General features: G+C 41.8%; 1 long non-coding RNA gene across 2 annotated transcripts in view; it reads right to left on the bottom strand.

The window, feature by feature from the left end:
- Nucleotides 1–19,785, bottom strand: part of LOC143213170 (uncharacterized) — a 137,303-nt gene that overhangs the window by 20,639 nt on the left and 96,879 nt on the right. The window contains exons 2-4 of one of the 2 annotated variants that reach the window (XR_013009892.1): nucleotides 17,183–17,357; nucleotides 14,583–14,711; nucleotides 6,820–14,485 (exon numbers count right to left, since the gene is read on the bottom strand). The exons of the other annotated variant lie outside the window; for it this stretch is intronic. This is a non-coding gene — a long non-coding RNA (uncharacterized LOC143213170). Of the gene's footprint in view, nucleotides 1–6,819; nucleotides 14,486–14,582; nucleotides 14,712–17,182; nucleotides 17,358–19,785 lie in introns of those variants that run through there. 2 annotated transcript variants of the gene reach the window in all.

The following is a 19,785-nucleotide window of genomic DNA, read 5'->3' as shown; positions in this document are numbered from 1 at the left end:
CATTTGTTATTGAGGAAACTTTTGCGCGTCTCTTCCGAAGCGGAAACGCGAATTTAGACACTGACCAAACGATTCGCAAGCAGAACCTGCTAATTGAGCGTCCAGCCGAAAATCGGAGTTACTCTCCACAAATGGCGTCATGGATATATTAGGTGCACGGATCAGTTTTTTCTGTTGTAGATCACATTACCGACACCAAATGTTCTTCCAACAAAAAATTGTAGTAATTCTAATATTGCTAGAAATTAATAAACTATTTTACGTCCGAAAAATGTCGTACTTAAAGGCGATGATTCCCGAGGTCATTTGAAGCAACTTTTTCGTTTGCGAAAATATTCTCCGGGCCACTGTTAATGAGTTATTGACAGATTCGTAGGAGGCGAATGAGGGCGACCCGTCCCCGGGGCGGAGTCTACCCACAGTAGGCGTCCTGATTGGTCCGTGGTTTTTGTTAATAACTCCGTAACGAGGCCGCGGAGAACATTTTCGTAAAGGAAAAGTTTGTTTCAAATGACCTTGGGAATCGTCGTTTTCAAGAACACGCATTTCTGAGACAATAATTTTTCCCACACATCGTTCTTCGGCACTGAAGTGGTTGAAATTCGAGGAAATAAATAAAATCTCTGAGAAAGGGATATTTTCAGAGATTTCCCAGGTAGCAGAGAAAAAATATTTGATATTAATCTGCGGGAGCGATTCGAGGGAAGGTGGCTGCAGGAACACGCGGGGCGCATCGATAAGTATTTGCCCCATTAATCTCCGGCCGAGTACTCCGCACAAACTTTCATCGAGTACGTTCAAATTACTCGGCGTACAATACTTCCACGAGCAACTGTGTATAGACTCCGAGGCTCTGCTGACAGAGCACACAGTTTTGACACGCATACACCAGCCACGTAATTTGCAGATAATCGGTGTACAATTATTTACACGGTAATAAATCGGCCGCCGGTATTCTCTCTGTTCAACTATCGGGGGAACCCTCTCGACGATCCGGTCCCGTTTCTCGAAATCGAGGACTCGTGAAAAATGTACCGTTCAAGACGAACGCCTCCTCCTTCTTCTCATCCTTTCTCTTCGTAGAGTATGGTAATTCTTGCTCAATGTACAGACGGAAAAAATGCTTGCTGTCAACTCCACTTATGTAACACACACTGATGCATTAACGGGAACCCGAAGGCCGTGGATTCTATATCTATTAAGCGTAGAAAGTCATACTTCGCAACTTTGAAGCAAAATCAACATTTCGTGAGATGATTACGCTGCTGGCCGACCGTGTCAGCTTTACGACTCGGGAACCGGGCAGACGTGTACGATGCTTTAGCAAGACAGAACCCTTTCTGCCAAGTTTCAGCCCCATACCTTCCCCGTAAGGGTAGTTACGATAAAAAAACGAAAAATCAGTCCTGACCCCATTTTTTCACTTTTAATCGCATCTGAAAATTCTGAAAAAATCTTGTACCCTTAACATATTGAGACACGTAGTCGAGAATTTTTTCGGATTTTTCAGTTGCGAACTCTGGTTGTGAAAAATGAAAAACAAACAGAACTCCGAAAAAATGGACTCTCCTGAGGCCTTCGATCTTCAAAATGTCATAATTTCGTGAAAAAGCATTGTGCGATGGTCAACTCAAGCTCTTTCGACAACTTCCTAAGAAGGAACCCTTTCTGCCCAGTTTCAGCCCCATACCTCCCGCATAAGGGTAGTTACGATGAAAACACGAACAATCAGTCCTGACCCCCATTCTCAAATTTAATCGCGTCTGAAAATCCCCAAAATATCTGAGACATTAAGGACATCGAAACACATGTCCGTGAATTTTTTCCGATTTTTCAGTTGCAAACTTTGGTTGTAAAAAATGTGGAAAGATTTAAAAAAGTGCAGACTTCATAAGTAACCCCCTCTGAGAATTAATTCAGCAATGAGGTAGTCCTCGATCTTTTTTTATATTTGTTGCTAGGGTGTATCACAATTAAAAAAAACATAAAATCCGATTTTTTTGACGTTATTCCTTTTCTCAATAAAGACAACTTTGTAGCCGAATGGATTTACGATCCGGTGGCAACGCGGGAGTGCCTCACGAAAAATTCTCGGTCGAGTCGGTACATCGCATCGGCGCGGAATAAAATAATAAAGTTGTAGCCGCGTAAAAGCATCGCCTCCGTTTCTTCGGCCGGTTCTCTTCGTCGTCTCCTCTCGGTTTTATTTCCGCGGCGAACACGTCGTACGATTTTACTCCGACGAGATGGCTCGCTACGCGAGCTGGTTCTCTACTTGTTAGCACTTAATTAACCATCACCGGCTCGACCAGTCTCCGACGACGAGACGAGAAATTCCTTCTTCCTCGGACCCATCGGCCGCCAGACCTAACCCGAGCTAGTCTCTCTCTTTTCCGTTTCGCCCGTCTCTCTTCATCGTCTTCGACGAACCCGTAGTTCCGTTCTCTTCCCGTTGAAAAACACCGACGCCTCCGTAAAAGTGGCCGTATACACGGCGCGCATTAATGAAGCGCGCGCCTCAGTCCTCGGTTTTCCAGGAATTACTCGGCGAATATTAATGAAATATTAATGTCGCCGGCGACTTTCGTAACCGCACACGCGAAAACATGATGACCCAATGGGCAAAGATCGACAGGTCTTCTCGCGCTGACGAATGCACTCTCTTCGTCTTTCAGCGAATCTCTGCCAGTCTCGACCGGTGTAGACGCTATTTTTTTTATAAATTACAACTTTTCATCATTTACAATTTTAATCTAATCTTCATACTTCACCGAATCAAAAATAGCGCGAAATTTAAAATGACACCCCTTTGTGGAACCCAAATTTCCTCAATTTTTATTATAATTTCCAACTTTTTATAATTTACAATTTTTTTTATTGGACAGCTCCAATCTTCAGGAACCAGAAATAGCGCGAAATTTAAAATGACACTCCTTGGTGGAACCCAAATGTTTCCAATTTATTTTTTACTCAATTTTTTATAATTACCAACTTTTTATAATTTACAATTTTAATCTAACTTTCATTCCTGACGAATCAAAAATAGCGCGAAATTTAAATTGAAACCCCTTGGTGGAAAACAAATTTTCTCAATTTTTATTATAATTTCCAACTTTTTATAATTTACAATTTTTTTCTATTGGACAACTGCAATCTTCGGGAACCAAAAATAGCACGAAATTTAAAATTACACCCCTTGGTGGAACCCAAATGTTTTCTATTTGTTTCACTCAATATTAATTTAGTTGTCTAATCTTTCTTCTAAATCAATTTTGTTCCAACATCCATCGTCATACAGAAGATTGTGTGAACATTATGATTAATACTAACCGTACCGAGCACAAAATGTATCGGATATATATTGTTTCATAAAAATGACAAGTCTGAATTTATTTAAATTGTTCACAATTTTTATAATAATACGTGCTCAAATAAAGAAATTTAACGAATAATTTCTAATGACAGCACACACATCTTTATAATTTCAATAATCAAAAAATAGAAAATAAAAAGTGTTAATTAATGGACTATATTTGTTCATTGTAAAATAAACTGAACAATAACAATCTTGGAAATGAAGAACGCGAATGACCACTAAATTCAATTTCCACCGTAACACAATCAAGAAACTTAAAAGTCACTTACCGAATACTTTGATCACAATGGTCCTCATTTTTATTAACAAATTATAAGCAACATTTCATATGCAACAACCTCGTGATACACGGCAGAAACTGATTCAGATACCAAATATAATTTTCTTTCGCCGATTAGGTACTTACCAAGCTGAGAATCTTCACGCCAATAGAAATCGAATCTCCTTCCCCGTAATTCTGAATGGCAATGTTTCCAAGGAATCGGACCCCCTCGGTGTTATGATCGTGTTAATTATAATTAACCGACAGGGTTCCACCACCGGAAGAGATTAACAGGGGTGGCTTGTCTCTCGCTCGAAAAGTCGACAGCATTAGCGTGGCTCGCGCGCGCGCGCGCGCACGGAACACTCTTCTCGGGGATGATTTCCGACGCGCGCGACTGGGTGAGTGGGCTCCTAACTCGTTCTGTTCCTTTGTTTTCGAGGAGCCAGCGATAATTCCGCCATGAATTTTAATTCGACGCCGCTCCGGGCGTTCATGAATTTTAATTCGCCTCTTTTCACCCCCCACGCGATCCGCCCTTTCGTTCATCGCGTCGGTCAACGACTGTCAACGATCATGTTTCTACAGTGGAGTCTCCCGTATCCAAACCCCCGTTATCCTAATATCCGAACGTTCCAGTATCCGTGCAGCGTTTGGTTTTATTTAATTTTGAAGAACAATTTTTTGTAGGCACCCCTTCACCCCAGGATTATTTCAATAAATAATATTATAAAAAATCTGTGCAAAATTTGAGCTCGATCTTCAAACTTCACAGAGATATTTTTTATTTATTTGAATAATCCTAAGGGGGGGACGATGCTGCAAAACATTCAAATGTTGAAACTAAGAGCCACCCTAATGTTCGTACACCCCTAACTCCGAAGAAAACGTATAGGACCAAAGTTGCTTGGTATCGACGGGCCCCTAAATCCGATGTTACTAATTTTTGGGCGACTCCATTATATCGCCGCCGGGCCGATTATTCGAAGCTTTCCCGTCCAAACAGCCGAAACGAGCGTCGTCGCTCTCCAAACAACTCATCGCGCTTTCACCGGGCGTTTGGATAATTCATTATCGCGCGATATCCTCCGAGGAACTAGAGGAGAGGGTGGTGGTGGCGGGAGGGGCGAGGCAAACGAGTTGCCGTGTCTTCGACCGGAAACGCGTCCTCTTGGACCGCGCGCGAGACCGAGGGGTTGGCCGGCGTGTAACCCGATTTTAGCAAACGGCCGCGAAACGCTTTGTATTAGCCCTGCACATATAGACACGCTGATTCCCCGCGACAGAAGTTTGATGACAAAATATTTGTCGTTCAAACACCGTACCAGGACCTGGAGGTCCCCCACGTTACGCGTTCGCGCCGCGATCCCGTCGCGTACCGTCGGATCTCCTCATTCGACGGAATCGGGCGACTTTTTCGACCTACGCACTCCGCCCTGACCTGCCTCAATCGCCATTTTGTCCGACCGATAAGTTTCCCAGGCCCTCAACACACCTCCGGGGCTCGAAAGAGAGTTCCGGAATTTTTTGAACAGCCGAACTACTGCATACTAGAACGTATCTGTGATTCTCTGTGTGGTTTTATAATTTTATAAAACATATTTTTAACCGACTTCGAAAAAGGAGGGGGTTACTCAATCCGATCTGTATCTGTCTTTTTTTTCTATGTTTTTTTAACACGTACAATGCATCCTGAAAGTATTTAAACCGTGGTCATTTTCTGAACAATATACATGGAGTCATTTCGAAACTTGTGTTCCTAAACTATCTTCCCCCTCTACGACGCCATTCCCCCACTCTTTTCGCCACAGCACGATCACGTGACGCCAGTATTGTCAGATTAACCCTTGTGTAGTCAACCAGGTACCCATTTACTGTTTTTCTTTCAAAAATTTGTTGATGTTCCTCTGACATTCCATTCTTTACTCGCTAATATACATACATATTCAGTTACAGTCTTATAATGAGAATTTGTGCAAACATGTTAAATACAGAAAGGTTTTAAATTATATCTATGTATATGTATGTATACATTTTGGTTGACTACATATGCGCCAAGACTTGTGTGTCCCCACTTTTCCGTCGCAGCCCGGTCACGTGACGCGTGTCACATCTGTCGTCACAATGTCACGTGACTGACCCGCTACTGTCGGAGAGGGAGTAACTTTTCCCCCTCAATTCGTACTCCCTCCTCTCATCTAGTGGCTCCGACTAGATCATTATGTAATTTCTCATTTTAATAGTTTATTTTGAGTAGGAGACTCCTTGTAGAAATAGGAAACTAAAAATTGTCGTTTGACTGCGTACTTTATTTATTTATAAAAAGATTGAATAGATGAATTTGTGAAAATGTTGGGAACATCACAAGACTTGAAGCATGACGATATATTATTCGCAATGTATCATATGTAAATAATTATACACAAAAAAAATGTTTAATTTGCCTTAAGATCCTAGTTATTGTATTTGAAAAATATCAAAGTCTCTCTTGTACTTCATTTATTTATAAAAAAAATGGAGTGGATGAAATTGTGAGAAAATGATGGGAAGATCACAAGTCAATACATTATTTTCGATGTATGTACATTGTTAAGCACAAAAGAATGTTTAATTTGCCATAACATCCTATTTATTGTATTTGAATAATATAAAAGTCTCTCTTGTACCTTATTTATGTATAAAAAAATTGAGTAGACGAAATTGTGAAAAAATGATGGGAAGATCACAAGTCAATACATTATTTTCAATGTATGTAAATTGTTAAGCACAAAAAAATGTTTAATTTTCCATAAGATCCCAGTTATTGTATTTGAATAATATAAATGCTGTCTCGCACTGGATAAATGTTGGTGCGACTATAAATAAGCGTAATTAAAGAAGAGAACCAGGAGAGATCGGTTAATCAATTTGCGTACATATTGTTGAGTTTCTGATAGTAGTATCCGAGATAAGCCGACGCGATACCAGTTCGCTATTACAGATTTCAATAATCTCGCACCGCATACGCCGATCGTTACCGCGAGCGTTTGCTGCGCCGGCGTTCGCGTACCGTAGGCGCAGTTTCTTGGTGCATGCGACTTGTTAAATTGTCACGAACACGTCAGAACGTTAAACACCGTCGTAACAGTTAACAGCAACCCCTCACCCCCGCGCCCCTCCACCCCCTCTCCGTCTCTCTCTCTCTCTCTCACTCCCTTCCCCGTCCCCCCTCGACCGGTTACGCAAATAGCCCCGTTGTGTTGCTACGGCGTTATTGCGACTGCACCTCTGTTCACATCAAAGCAACCATTTGAACAATGTTCCGAATCGTCGTTAAGACACGACACGCTAAATAATGTAACGCCGACGGTAATTGCTGCCGCTCCGCGATCCTGAAAATTATGGGCTAGATTGTCTCGAGTGTTACAGGCCGTTTAATCGAACGCGGCCCCGTGGACCTCACGCTACAAGAAAAATTCGATCCTCGATGATAATTTAAACTATTGTAACTTTGTTTGAAAAAATCGTAGGGCAATGCTTTTTAGCGCGTTTTGAAGCTTGAAACCTCCGCTATCAACTTCCTTGTTGGTACTTTTTGATCGAATTTTTTCATCCCGAGATACGGACCAAAAAGTGGAAATACTCGTTGTTCAGACATTTTTCAAATTCAAGTATCTCTGAGCAGTCCAAAAAATTCTTTACGCGAGTGTAATTACTTAACAGTGGAAAAATGAAGTTTTTGTTTTCCAACAAGCCCAAAAAAATCATGCTGCGATTTTTTGTTCGGTTTCTGTACCACTTTGAGTGAGTCCCAGGATACTTGACCCGGAGTCACTACATCCTGGATGGCAATGTAAACTATTGTAACTTCGTTAGAAAAAATCGTATGACAATGTTCGTTAGCTCATTTTGAAGCGTGAAGTGTCCGCTATTGACAAGCCTAAGTTACATCTTCTAGAAAAATTTTCCATAAATGCCAGATCAGCTGGATCGTGAAAGGACTACATTCCAGCGAGCAAAGAGATCCGGTACCAGGAATCGTTTCCGCGATTCTCGGCAACGTCGAGGCGTACCAAAAACAAGGAATAGATCGGCGTCTAATCAGAACGAAGGCTCGGTTGTTTGCGGCGCGTGTTATTCGTACGTTAGCGATGACCAATGGGGAGGCGACGATGCTTACGGCTCGGTCCTCGTCCACGCTAAACGTTCGTAATGAGTGATTATCTTGGTTAGCCTGGTTAACACGCGGTGCCAAGGTAGCGGCGAGTGTGCACCGTGTTATTTGCTCGTCGCGACACGTGCCCGGCCGCGGACACCTCGCACTTACGCAATTGCGTGTACACCAAACGAATCTAACGGTTCAACGGATCCCGTGAATCTGTTCTTCTGCAACCCCGGGTCAACGCTTCCCGCGCGACACCTCTCACATTCTCTCGTGGTCAGCCAATAAAAATCATTGTCCCGCAATTTTATTCGAAGGCTTCACATCAGAGTAGCCAAATTGATCTTCTACGACGCCTGTCCCCCACTCTTCCGCAGCAGACAAATTAGTCACATGACTAATCCGGTACTGGAGAGCGGGTACCTTCTTCCCCTCAATTCGGGCTCCCTCTCCTCATCAGGCTTCACATCAGACTTGTGTTTCTACCTTCCCCTTCTACGACGGCTTTCCCCCACTCCTCCATGGCGAGCAACCCCACTCTTCCGCCGTGCCAACGATTCCCGCGCCACACCTCTGACATTCTCTCGCGGGTCAGCCAATAAAAATCTTTCTCTCGCAATTTTATTCGAGGGCTTCACATCAGAGTAGCCAAAATGAGACTTGTGTTCGTACCTTCCCCTTCTACGACGCCTTTCCCCCACTCGTTCATGCCTAGCATCCCCACTCTTCAGCCGCAGGCAAATTAGTCACATGATTAATCCAGTACTGGAGAGGGAGTACCTTCTTCTTCTCAATTCGTGCTCCCTACCCTCATCAGGCTTCACATCAGAGTAGTGAAATTGAGACTTGTGTTCCTACCTTCCCCTTCTACGACGCCTTTCCCCCACTCTACCGCCAGGTCGTCTTGCAATTACGTTTGAAAGCATCATATCAGAAAGGTCAAATTGAGACTTGTGTTCCTACCTTTCCTTACCCCCACTACCACAGTGACGTTTATCTATCGTCACTGTGTCATGTGACTGATCCGGTACTGGAGAGGGGGTACCTTGTTCCCCTCAATTCGTTCTACCTCCCCTCATCTGGCGACTCTGCTGCTTGGGGCTTTGACTACTCTCTACCCTGGTGCTACCCTGAACAATGACCCCTAAAAATTTTCTATGCAATTCTCGAGAACATCTTTCCACGGTCTCGAAAAGGAGAGGGGGTTGCAAGAAAAATATTTCTGAATAGTCGAAGTGGATTTTTGCAAACGGCGAAACCAAGATCGTGTTTCCTCGACGGGTTCACCACCCTGCGAAGGGTGAAGCTTCAGCCTCCGGTTCGGCCATACTCCACGACGCGCCGTGGACATTGTATTCCCGTTCGGTGGAATTTTTCGTCACGGCGACACCTCGATCAATATTTGCGCAGCCGGGAGTGGAGACCACGTCACACTCGACCTTCCGCGGCCATATGCGAACACGCGGCTGCATACGCGGCGACAATTCGCGCCTGTTCCGAGCGTGGCTCGCGTGTCCATGCACCCATATACCTTCGTATAACGTCCCCGGCATCCATCCTGTTTTCATTAAAATGTTTACTTCTCGGAGTATCAGGACCTATTTGCATCAACGGGCACAAGTGTCGCCCGGACACCTAGCGCATTCATACGAATAACATATTAATGCTGTAATAATATCATTCTTTCGCGGCGGCGTTAATGGCTGCCGCACGATTTGTTATCGCAGGGGTCAAGTGGAGGTCAAGCTCCTCCGGCACTTGGAATTTTCTTCGACGCTGACCGCACCGAGCACAAAGTGTGACTGGCATCCGGTGTTTCGTAAAAATTGCGAAATCTTAAAAATTTATTTATCTCCTATTATTAATTAAATTATTAATTATTATAAATCCTATTATTATTAAAAATTTATTGTTCTCCTATTTAACACTAAACCTGCCACGAGCCATGACCCATTTTAGATATTTTATTGGGCAATTATTGAGATTGTAAAGGTGTTTTCATGGGAATTGTTTGAATAAATTTTTTTAATGTATTGAATATAAATTTAATCTTGTTATTTTTATAATACCATACACATTAGTCACTTTTGATGGTCGGTAGGTTTAGTGTTAATATTATTTCAAAATTTTTGTTGTTATCCGAGCTTCAAAATAAGCTCAAGTTTATTGCCATTTCTTTTCAAAATTACAACGGGAATTGTGTGAAATAAGGGAATTGTTAGAAGAATCCGCCTAACCTCCATGGACCCTGATGGGCTCCATAAATCGATTATAAATTATACAGTTTATTTGCAATTGAGAATATTATCCAACCGACAGGACCACCGCAGAACCATAGGCCCACCCTAAGAAGGATCGAAAAATTATCTCCAAATTTGGGTGTTGACCCGATTAGAGATGGCTGCTAAGATAAGGTAGCCAAAAGGATGAACCACAAAACCGCCATAGGCCCTTAAAACGCTACAAAATTCGATTATTAATTGCACAGTTGATCTGAAATTCTCGGGAGCATATCCTCCGACCCATATCATCACCGCAACACCATACACTTCATCCACCCTAAGAAGAACCGAAAATAACTAAGATAACAGAACCAGGAGGGTCAAACCACAAACCACCATAGAAACCACACACATGACCCTAGAACAGACATGGGCATTTTTGTCTCGATTGAGACAAGACCGTCCCCCACCGTAGTGCCCACTGCCCCCCACCAGTATCCATCGTTACTATGAAGGAAGGGGGAAAAAAGCATTTGAGGGGCCTCAACCGTGCCCGGCACTGCCTTATGGCATTTACGACAAGAGTCATTTGCACGAAGATCAAGAAGTGAACAACAGTTTAAAAAATCATCCCTAACTAATTATAACTACCAATTCTGTACTGCGATTTATTATTTAAGCGTGCTTGTTGTAGACACTTTTAATATACAATTAATATCTTATCTGTGTACCAACATCATGGACTATTTATGTACACCCTACTATTAAGGGTTTTAATAAACAAACTTAATAGTTGTCGAAATTTCAGAAATATAAAGATTGCGGCTGTGAAAATAGTGAAAATTCTAAAATTTGCGGCCGTCTAACTTTTCACAGAGTAATACTACTGATTTTCGAATACCTCCTTAAACATCATGTGCTTCTAATACTTTCTCAATTTCCGAGATTTTTGAAAATTTTCGCCAATTTTCGACCGTCTGACTTGTCGCTGAGTTGCACTACTGAATTTCGAATACCTCCTTCGACATAAAAAACTGTCCTTCGGCCAATTTTGACCGGAAATGGCTACTTCGATAGGTTACCAAGATAGAACCCTTTCTACCAAGTTTCAACCCTGTAGCTCACCCATAAGGGTAGTTACGGCGAAAAAAACGAAAAACCAGTTCTGACCCCATTTTCCACACTTAATCACGTCTGAAAATTCTGAAAAAAATCTAACATGTTCAACACACCGAAACACATGTTCGTGAATTTTTTCAAATTTTTCAGTTCCAAACTCTGGTTGTGAAAAATGATAAACTTTGAAAAAATACTGACTTTTCATGTTAAAATTTAAGAGCAGTTCCTGGAAATTAATTTAATAATAAGGTATTGTTATAAACACAAGAATTGTATTCGTATCGAAATCTCGAAACCACATAGTAGAACGGGAATAAACGATCCAACCCTTAAAGTTTGGCGGCACAACGGGGCGCACGTTCTTTTTCGAGGTGGTCGAAGGAGCATGAAGTGGTGGAGCCAGGGGTTGTCGGGGGCTAAGCAACTACACGGCGCCCAGCTGTGGCCCCATGGTGTCTGGTGTTGCGTATGGGGTTTACCACGGGGCTGGTTCGACGTGCGCCTACCCCATGCTGCGCGCTTACCACCTGTTCTTTCTGTCAGCGAGTCTCGGAAAGGGGATTTGCCCACTCGTTTGATTGCCCTGCGAGCCAGATACCGCGATAAAACGGAACTGATTGGCTAAAGTGGTTAATTATAGGGTTGCAATTCTTTGCTGCCAGTTAACTCTTTGTCGTTGTTTCAATTATTTCATTATTCCGGGGCCGGCCATTTTCTCCCGGAGGAAAACAATTTAGGGGTTGATTCTCAGATTTATGTTATATTTTTGGAATAGACCGAAAAGATTTATACCAGTAATTCAGAATTTGTATTTTCTGGGAATTTAAAATTAAAATTTTTATTTGGATAATCAAAATGAAATCCATTTAAAAAATTTCAAAAAATACTGTTGCATTACTTTGAACCACATGAGGGAAGGAAGCGCCAATCGGGAACGCGCATCACGTCACGTGACTGGTCCGTGAAAGTGGGGGAATAACGTTGTAGAGGGGGAAGGTAAAATAGGGACGCAAGTCTTAATCTGACGATTTTGAGCTGCGATTATTATGAGAAAAGTAAATATACTTAATAATATAATTTTAATATTAATATTAATTAAATTAATATAATAATTAAACAGTCACTTTTGTAAAACTATTCATTGCAAAGTAGTATTGAAAATAAGCTTTAATTCTGACATGCATCTAGTATACAATTAGTTATTTTATTTTGAGAAAAGAATTTGCGAAAGATGAATGTCGGGATTAAATTTTTTTACGGATAATCCATGTACGGATCGGACAAAATTGCAAGGATTGAATCGTTCCGCCATATTGGCCGTATACGACGCCGTTTTATCGGGTTTCAATAGGCGTCCCCTGGAGCACGGGCCGTCGATTTACAGCGTATGTACAAACTATTAATTCGATATGCCTCGCCGGGGAATATCGATACAAAGTTGTTCCGATATTCTACGGTTCGTATCGAATTATGCCGAGGCAGCAGTTTGCTCTTTGCTTAACAGTAAACCGTAATGTACACGATCGATAGTCGACATTCGGTTCTTCGTTTGATCCTTTTACGATACGGATAGCTCGACTACGATGCCGGTGACAACTCGCGAACCTAATTTCGTCGTGGACATCCTCTTCTTTAATTGACATCCTCTTCTTTAATTGACATCCTCTTCTTGAATCGATATCCTCTTCTTGAATCGATATCCTCTTCTTGAATCGATATCCTCTTCTTGAATCGACATCCTCTTCTTTAATCGACATCCTCTTCTTTAAACGACATCCTCTCCTTTAGCCGACATCCTCTTTTTTAACCGACATCCTCTTCTTCTTTAATCGACATCCTCTTCTTTAATCGACATCCTCTTCTTTAATCGACATCCTCTTCTTATTCATCATCCTCTTCAGTGAAGACACAAAGAAAATTAATTGTTGACGAATTAATATGAAAAAATTATTAAATTCATTCTAATGTTTTATAAAAATAGTGACAAAATTTGACCAGCGTATGGACAAACATATCCACCAGTTTTGCAGCAAACTTTGACGACTATTTTCCTCGTCCACACTTTTTTCAAAAATTAAAAACACAAACATTCTCATGTTGCATAAAACGATATTCCACAACGCGACAGTAACATAGTTGCAAAAACGACACGCTGCATTATATAAAGCACACATCCACGTATCAATTTCAATATTTTATTGTTTGCAATATCGTAAGTGTAGGCAACGTAACGACTCGATAAAACAAAAAACATAAACCACGTCAAACAAGAGGGCAGTCGCTCTCGGAGTTGACAGCAGGTTAATGACACTCCATAAAAGCTGGGGATACAAAAACCGCGGCGATCTTTAGCGTGGATCGTGAATCAACGAACTAACGTGCGACAGATAGGGAGAGAGAGCGAGAAAGAGAGAGAGAGAGAGAGAGAGAGAGATAGAGAGAGAGAGAGATAAGTTTCCATCCTCGAATTCAAAATAAAAACATAGTCGTGTTGAATGACAATAATGGCAACGAACTAGAATCCCGGTGTGTGTACCGTGGCCACACACTCAAACGTCACCGTCGTTCGCGCGTACGTACACACGGGGAATCGTAGCGACATTTATCGTTGTATACAGTGTATATATTTACACGTGCTTCCCATCCAGCTTTAGTCATTCCCTGTTGATTCAAAATATCGCGCGGCCATTTATTCGGTAATCATCGACCAGCCGATTAGAAATAATAAAGATCCCCGCGTGGCGTACGTTACACTGTGTTCCGGACACTCCCCTCCGACCACCCCCGGCTGATTTGCCCGACAAATATTCTTTTAATATTTAAAGATCCTCTGGTACAACCGTTTCGTGCAAATACTCCGGCCGGAGTGTAAATATGTACCAAATATACATATACACGCGGCCGGAATGTACAAATGCCGACGGTCTAAACGCTTTCACGGATAAAATGTCTGACGATTAGCTCTAGCCCTGCTAGCCTACCCCCTCCACCTTTACAACCGATCCAGGATGTCCTTCGGAAATTATTCTTTCCACCTGTTGACTCGAGATGGGTGATTAGGGACACTAGAATACGGAGCACTGAAACTGATTGTTTCAAAATAAATAAATAAAAATTCCATCTCGTAATTTTCCTAAAATAATTTATATGGCTGTTGAAAAATAACTTCATTGTTCTTGACCTCATCTATTTATATTTATATTGATCAGAAATGCAATCCGCAATATACAGAGTGCCCCAAAAATGTACGTCCTTGAAGGGGGTGATTTCTACCCCCTCCGCCTATATGGCCGATGCAGGATGTCCTTCGGAGATTATTCTTTCCCTCTGTTGACTCGAGATGCGTGATTAGGGGCACTAGAGCACTGAAACAGATTATTTTAAAATTAATAAATAAAAATTCCATCTCGAAATTTTCCTAAAATAATTTATATCTGATAAAATATTTTCATTATTCTTTACCTCATCTATTTATTTTGATCAGAAATGCAATCCCCAATGTAGAGAGTGTCCCAAAAATGTACGTCCTTGAAGGGGGCGAGTCCTACCCCCTACGTTCCTCCGAGGTGGGTGATTAGGGGTACTAGAGCACTGAAACAGATTGTTTTAAAATAAATAGGTAAAAATTCCATCTCGTAACTTTCCTAAAATAATTTACATCCCTGATGAAATATTTTCATTGTTCTTTAACTCATCTATTTACAGTGGCCCACGAAAGTGTTCCTACGCCCTTTAAAACAGAATAACATTTTTATAATTGTACCAAACGACCTGATTTTTTATAATCAATTAGAAGCATTGGTTTACTAAACGATGTGCAAAAGAATTTTCCAAAAATTATAATTTACAAGGTTACATGCAAAAATAAGAAAGGCATTCTTTTTAAAACATTTTTATTTGGGCCGTTAACGAAAATTTAAAATATATGTTTTGTAGATCTGTGTTAGTTACACACATATTGAAAATTTCATCATCATCAATTTTTTTTTGTGCACATCATTTAGTAAACCAATGCTTTTAATTGCTTACAAAACATCAGGTCGTTTGGTACAATTATAAAAAACGTTATTCTGTTTTAAAGGGCGTACGAACACTTTTGTGGGCCACTGTATATTGACCATAACTGCAGTCCCCAACATACAGAATTTTTTGTCCCAAAAATGTACGTCCTTGAGGAGGATGATTTTTTACCTTGACTTCGGTCAAAGTAAAACTAGTGCTTTCTGAGGAGACCACGTGATCGACGGACCAAGCGGTCCGTTGTGTTCCTCGATGACAGGACAAACAGGTGACGGTCCTGGCGATCGTAAGACTGGTAAACATATATGCTGGCCGGCCGCAACGCGTTACCATGCAAATAGCCGGCATCAAAATGCATTAGCCGATTCTGATAATGCCGATTTACGATGCGCTTATGGCCGCTAATTGTCTGATTTATCGGCGATGTCGCGCTAATACGATTAACACGCGTTCAGCCCCGGTCGGATTCGTTATCAGCGGCAGCTTCACTTCAAATTTGCGAGCTCGTTCCGCAATCACGTCGACAGGGCCACCGGGCGCGTCATCTGCCCACCATTATGATAAGAATGATGGAGATGATTCTGCTCTATAACATTGTTGCATAACATAAATACACCTCTGTACGGTTGGAAGGTATATTTAGGGTGGGTACCCGAAAATTTCGGGTTCGGATCGGGAACCCGAAAATTTATAATCTTGGGATACCCAAATCTCATAGATTTCGGTTTTCCGAACCGAGACATCGAAAACCGAACCGAGGCGTCCAATATTTAGCTACCATTACCAGGGCCCGCTCTAGGGGGGGGACAACCCGGGCATTTGCCCGGTGCGCCAAAATTTAGGGGCGCCATTTTGGCTTTGGCTGTAAGTGTGACAAAAATAATGATGTTTTAAATATTCAATTAATAGAAAATTTCAGACTACCCTTGCCAGACAATTTCGCTAAAAAAAAAAAGGTCATTTTGTTCAGCGCGGTGCTTAGTCCTTAAAAAGGGGCGGCAATTTGTTTTTTTGCCCGGGGCGTCGTAACCGCTAGAGCGGGCCCTGACCATTACATTCAATTAATTATTGATTTCGCCTAAATAAAACGTGTCCGATTTTTTTCAGAATTTTCAGACGCGACTGAGTGTGGAAAATGGGGTCAGAACTGGTTTTTCGTTTGTTCACCGTAACTACCCTTATAGGTGAGCTACAGGGTTGAAACTTGGTAGAAAGTGCCATTTCTACCAAGCTTCTACGAGCCATTTCCGGTAAAAATTGGGCGAAGGACAGTTTTGACTACCTTCACCCTAAGACTCTTCCACTTCCAGTGGTGGCCGAAGTGTGGTCCACTAGAAACATTTTTCGGATCTTCTAGGGTCATGTGTGTGGTTACCATGGTGGTTTGTGGTTTGATCCTCCTGGTCCTGTTATCTTAGTTATTTTCGGTTCTTCTTAGGGTGGATCAAGTGTATGGTGTTGCGGCGGTAATATGGGTCGGAGGATATGCTCTCGAGAATTTCAAATCAACTGTGTAATTAATAATCCAATTTTGTAGCGTTTTAAGGGCCTATGGCGGTTTTGTGGTTCATCCTTTTGGCTACCTTATCTCAGCAACCATCTCTGATCGGGTTAACACCCCAATTTTGAGATAATTTTTCGATCCTTCTTAGGGTGGGTCTATCGCTCTGCGGTGGTCCTGTCGGTTGGATAATATTCTCAATTGCAAATAAACTGTATTATTTATACATTTATTTTACACCTAATAATATAAAAAAAATATTCTGTCCATTATCGTGCACAGGGACGAAACACGAGTTTGCAGGAGGAAGCGCGGGTTGAAGTGCAGACTCCTCGAGTGCGAAAAAAATTGAAATCTGTCACGTGCTCGTACGATTTCTCGAGAGGAAACTTCGCTCCTTGTGATCGGTCCGCGTGTAATTGGGGCGGGCGCAGTTTCCCACGAGCGGGCAAGCAAGCAAGTAGGCGTCTATTTAAAAAGCAATCGCCTTTGAACGTCGGAGGAGTTAATCGCGGCCGCGGTACTAGCCGATGTAAACTACCTTTCGATGATACTTCTAGGTCCATCGACGTTGGACCAATTCCCCGGAGCGATGCAGCATCCCCTATCAGGCCGTACGATTCCCCATAATTTCCCATGCTCGGATCGCACGTATTGCTCCGAGGGTACATCTTCTCTCCCTCTGTACCCCTCTTCAGCGTTCTCTGTTGCCGGTGCTGAGAAAAATGTCCCGAGATTAATCGTGATTCACTGTTTCCCCGAGGGCGGTTATCAATACACTCCAGATCCTCGTGCGGAATAAAAATTGCCCGAGTCAATCATAAGATGCAGGAGCCAGAGTTGGGCAAACATTTTATTTATATAAAATTTTTGCCCAATTCTCTGGCAGGAGCTAAATAAATATGCAGCTCCTCTTTTAATCATTTCAGGAAGTAGAAAATAATAGTAATAATTAGACTGCGGATTTTATGCATTTGCGACGGAAATGGGCACGTGCAATTTAAACCAATGGACATGTTAAAAATATTTAAGTACATCGATGTATTGGTTTCAGTTTAATAGATCCGAGATCATTTGAAGCAACATTTTCCGTTGCAAAAATGGCGTCCGCGGCTTCGTTAAGGAGTTATTAACGAAAAACCACGGACCAATCTGAGTGCGAGCTAGACGCGTGTTGGCACAGTCGTGTTTTTCGTTAATAGCTCCTAATTAACAAAGCCGCGGACGCCATTTCTGCAAAGGATAATGTTGCTTCAAATTATCTCAGGAACCTCCCATTTCCGGATGTTGAAGGTATTTTGAGATACCCTGCATAATTTAGTATAATACAATTGAGTTATGAAATTCAAAGTTGTTGAAAAATTTTAAAAATTGAAGCTGCCAATATATAATTTAGTATAATACAATTGAGTATATGAAATTCGAAGTTGTTGAAAAATTTTTTTAATTGAAGCTGTCAAATATACATGTAATTTCTCCTCTATTACGACCATTACAGGAAGAAGTAACATTTAATTTAGTTTCTATTTCTCGCAATCGGTGTAGAAAATTTTTATGTTGCATGAAGATCCCCTTGTGTCCCCACTTTTTGACGAAGGTGCCCGCTACGTGAAAGATAGGTTAGGTTATCGGAGGGGCCCCACCTGTGCAAGAGTCCAGCAATCTTCCCAGAGACGCCTGATTGAATCCTGCCGTTCGCAGGACCTTTTCTCCAGGGGTATCGTTTCAAGCTGCAAAGCGACGAGTTAACTCGTCCTCGTTCAAAGGATTTGACCAACGATCTCCCCACGGAAAATTCATGCGGTCCACGTGTAGGCGGGCACGCTTCAGCGTGAATCCAGAGAGCAATATGGGGGACAGGTTAGGCTTGCCCCCTCACCCCCCCCCCCTTCTCTGGAACGGGGCACCGTACGTTCCGAATGTTTTGACAGGGGGTGGGCGCACGTGGCGGGTAGCTGTTTGTAAAACATCGGCCGGCTCCTTTTATCACGGCGATATTAACCAGCAGCCGCCACGCCACGTGACCTTCCATTGTTCGCATTGTTGCGGCTCGAGAGAGCAGCGATGCCGCATTGTTGCCCGGGCGAGACGCGACGCCGTGATTTCCTTCCACCCGTCGCCGATAATCTAATTGAAATTAATTCGACGAGCCTGATCGATTGCTCAGGAACTACCCCCACCCTTGGACATTTTTATCAGGCTTTTGTTTTTAACCCTGCAGCACCTTGCTGGACACTTTATCACATATTATAGACAGCGGATTTTATGCATTTATGTGGGAGTAATTTAAAACATCAAAGACATTAGACGAATTTAAAAATACTTTTATATTGTTTTCAACCTACTGAACATATTAACCCTTGTGTAGCCAACCGGGTACCCATTCACTGCATTTCTTTCAACAATTTGTTGAAACTTGCTCTAAAAACATTTAAAAATTACTTTGTATGTCCATTCTTTGCTCGCTAATATATTAATGTATGATCTTGAAATGAGCATTTGTGGAAATATGTTAAATACAAAGGATTTTAAATAATCTAAACATTTCGATTGACTCTGCACAAGGGTTGAGAAAGAAAATCAATTTTTTTATGTCGCTCCAATTTGTAGCAATTCCGGTGGAAAATTTTTATTTTCTTTTTTTAATTTAAAAAATTTTTATTTTGAAAATATATCTTTATTAAGGAAATCTCTACCCCCCTCTTCTTCTTCCATTTTCCAACGAAAGACAACTTTAGAGATGTCCGCAGTAGCGCGTTATAGTTCGGGCCTTGGGCAAAGTAGAATTTCGGGGCCCCCAGTCCCAACTAAGTAATTTTATGAGAAAAACGTAGAATTTGGATCTTGGACGTTGGTTTGTGGGAGACGCATAAGTTCTCGGCATGCTGAAGAACGATGTCCAGCCGAATGGGTACCCTCATCCGTAACACGGCGAAAGACCCATCGCCTTTTATCGAAGGAAAATTGTAACTACCGTTTGTCCCACGAGGGTCCGTCTTGGAAGATGGTGGAGGCATGAGAAACTTTAAAAAAATACTGACTTCATATTGAAATGTAAGAGCACTTTCTGGAAATTAATTTAATAATAAGGTTTCAATAAGGTTCAGTGCACTATAATGCACAGAATTTATTTTATATTATTGT

This window comes from Lasioglossum baleicum, chromosome 10, assembly GCF_051020765.1.
Source record: "Lasioglossum baleicum chromosome 10, iyLasBale1, whole genome shotgun sequence".
NCBI classification, from domain to species: domain Eukaryota; kingdom Metazoa; phylum Arthropoda; class Insecta; order Hymenoptera; family Halictidae; genus Lasioglossum; species Lasioglossum baleicum.
Note: the sequence above shows the minus strand (reverse complement) of the source record. Positions and strands in the feature narration are given on the sequence as shown.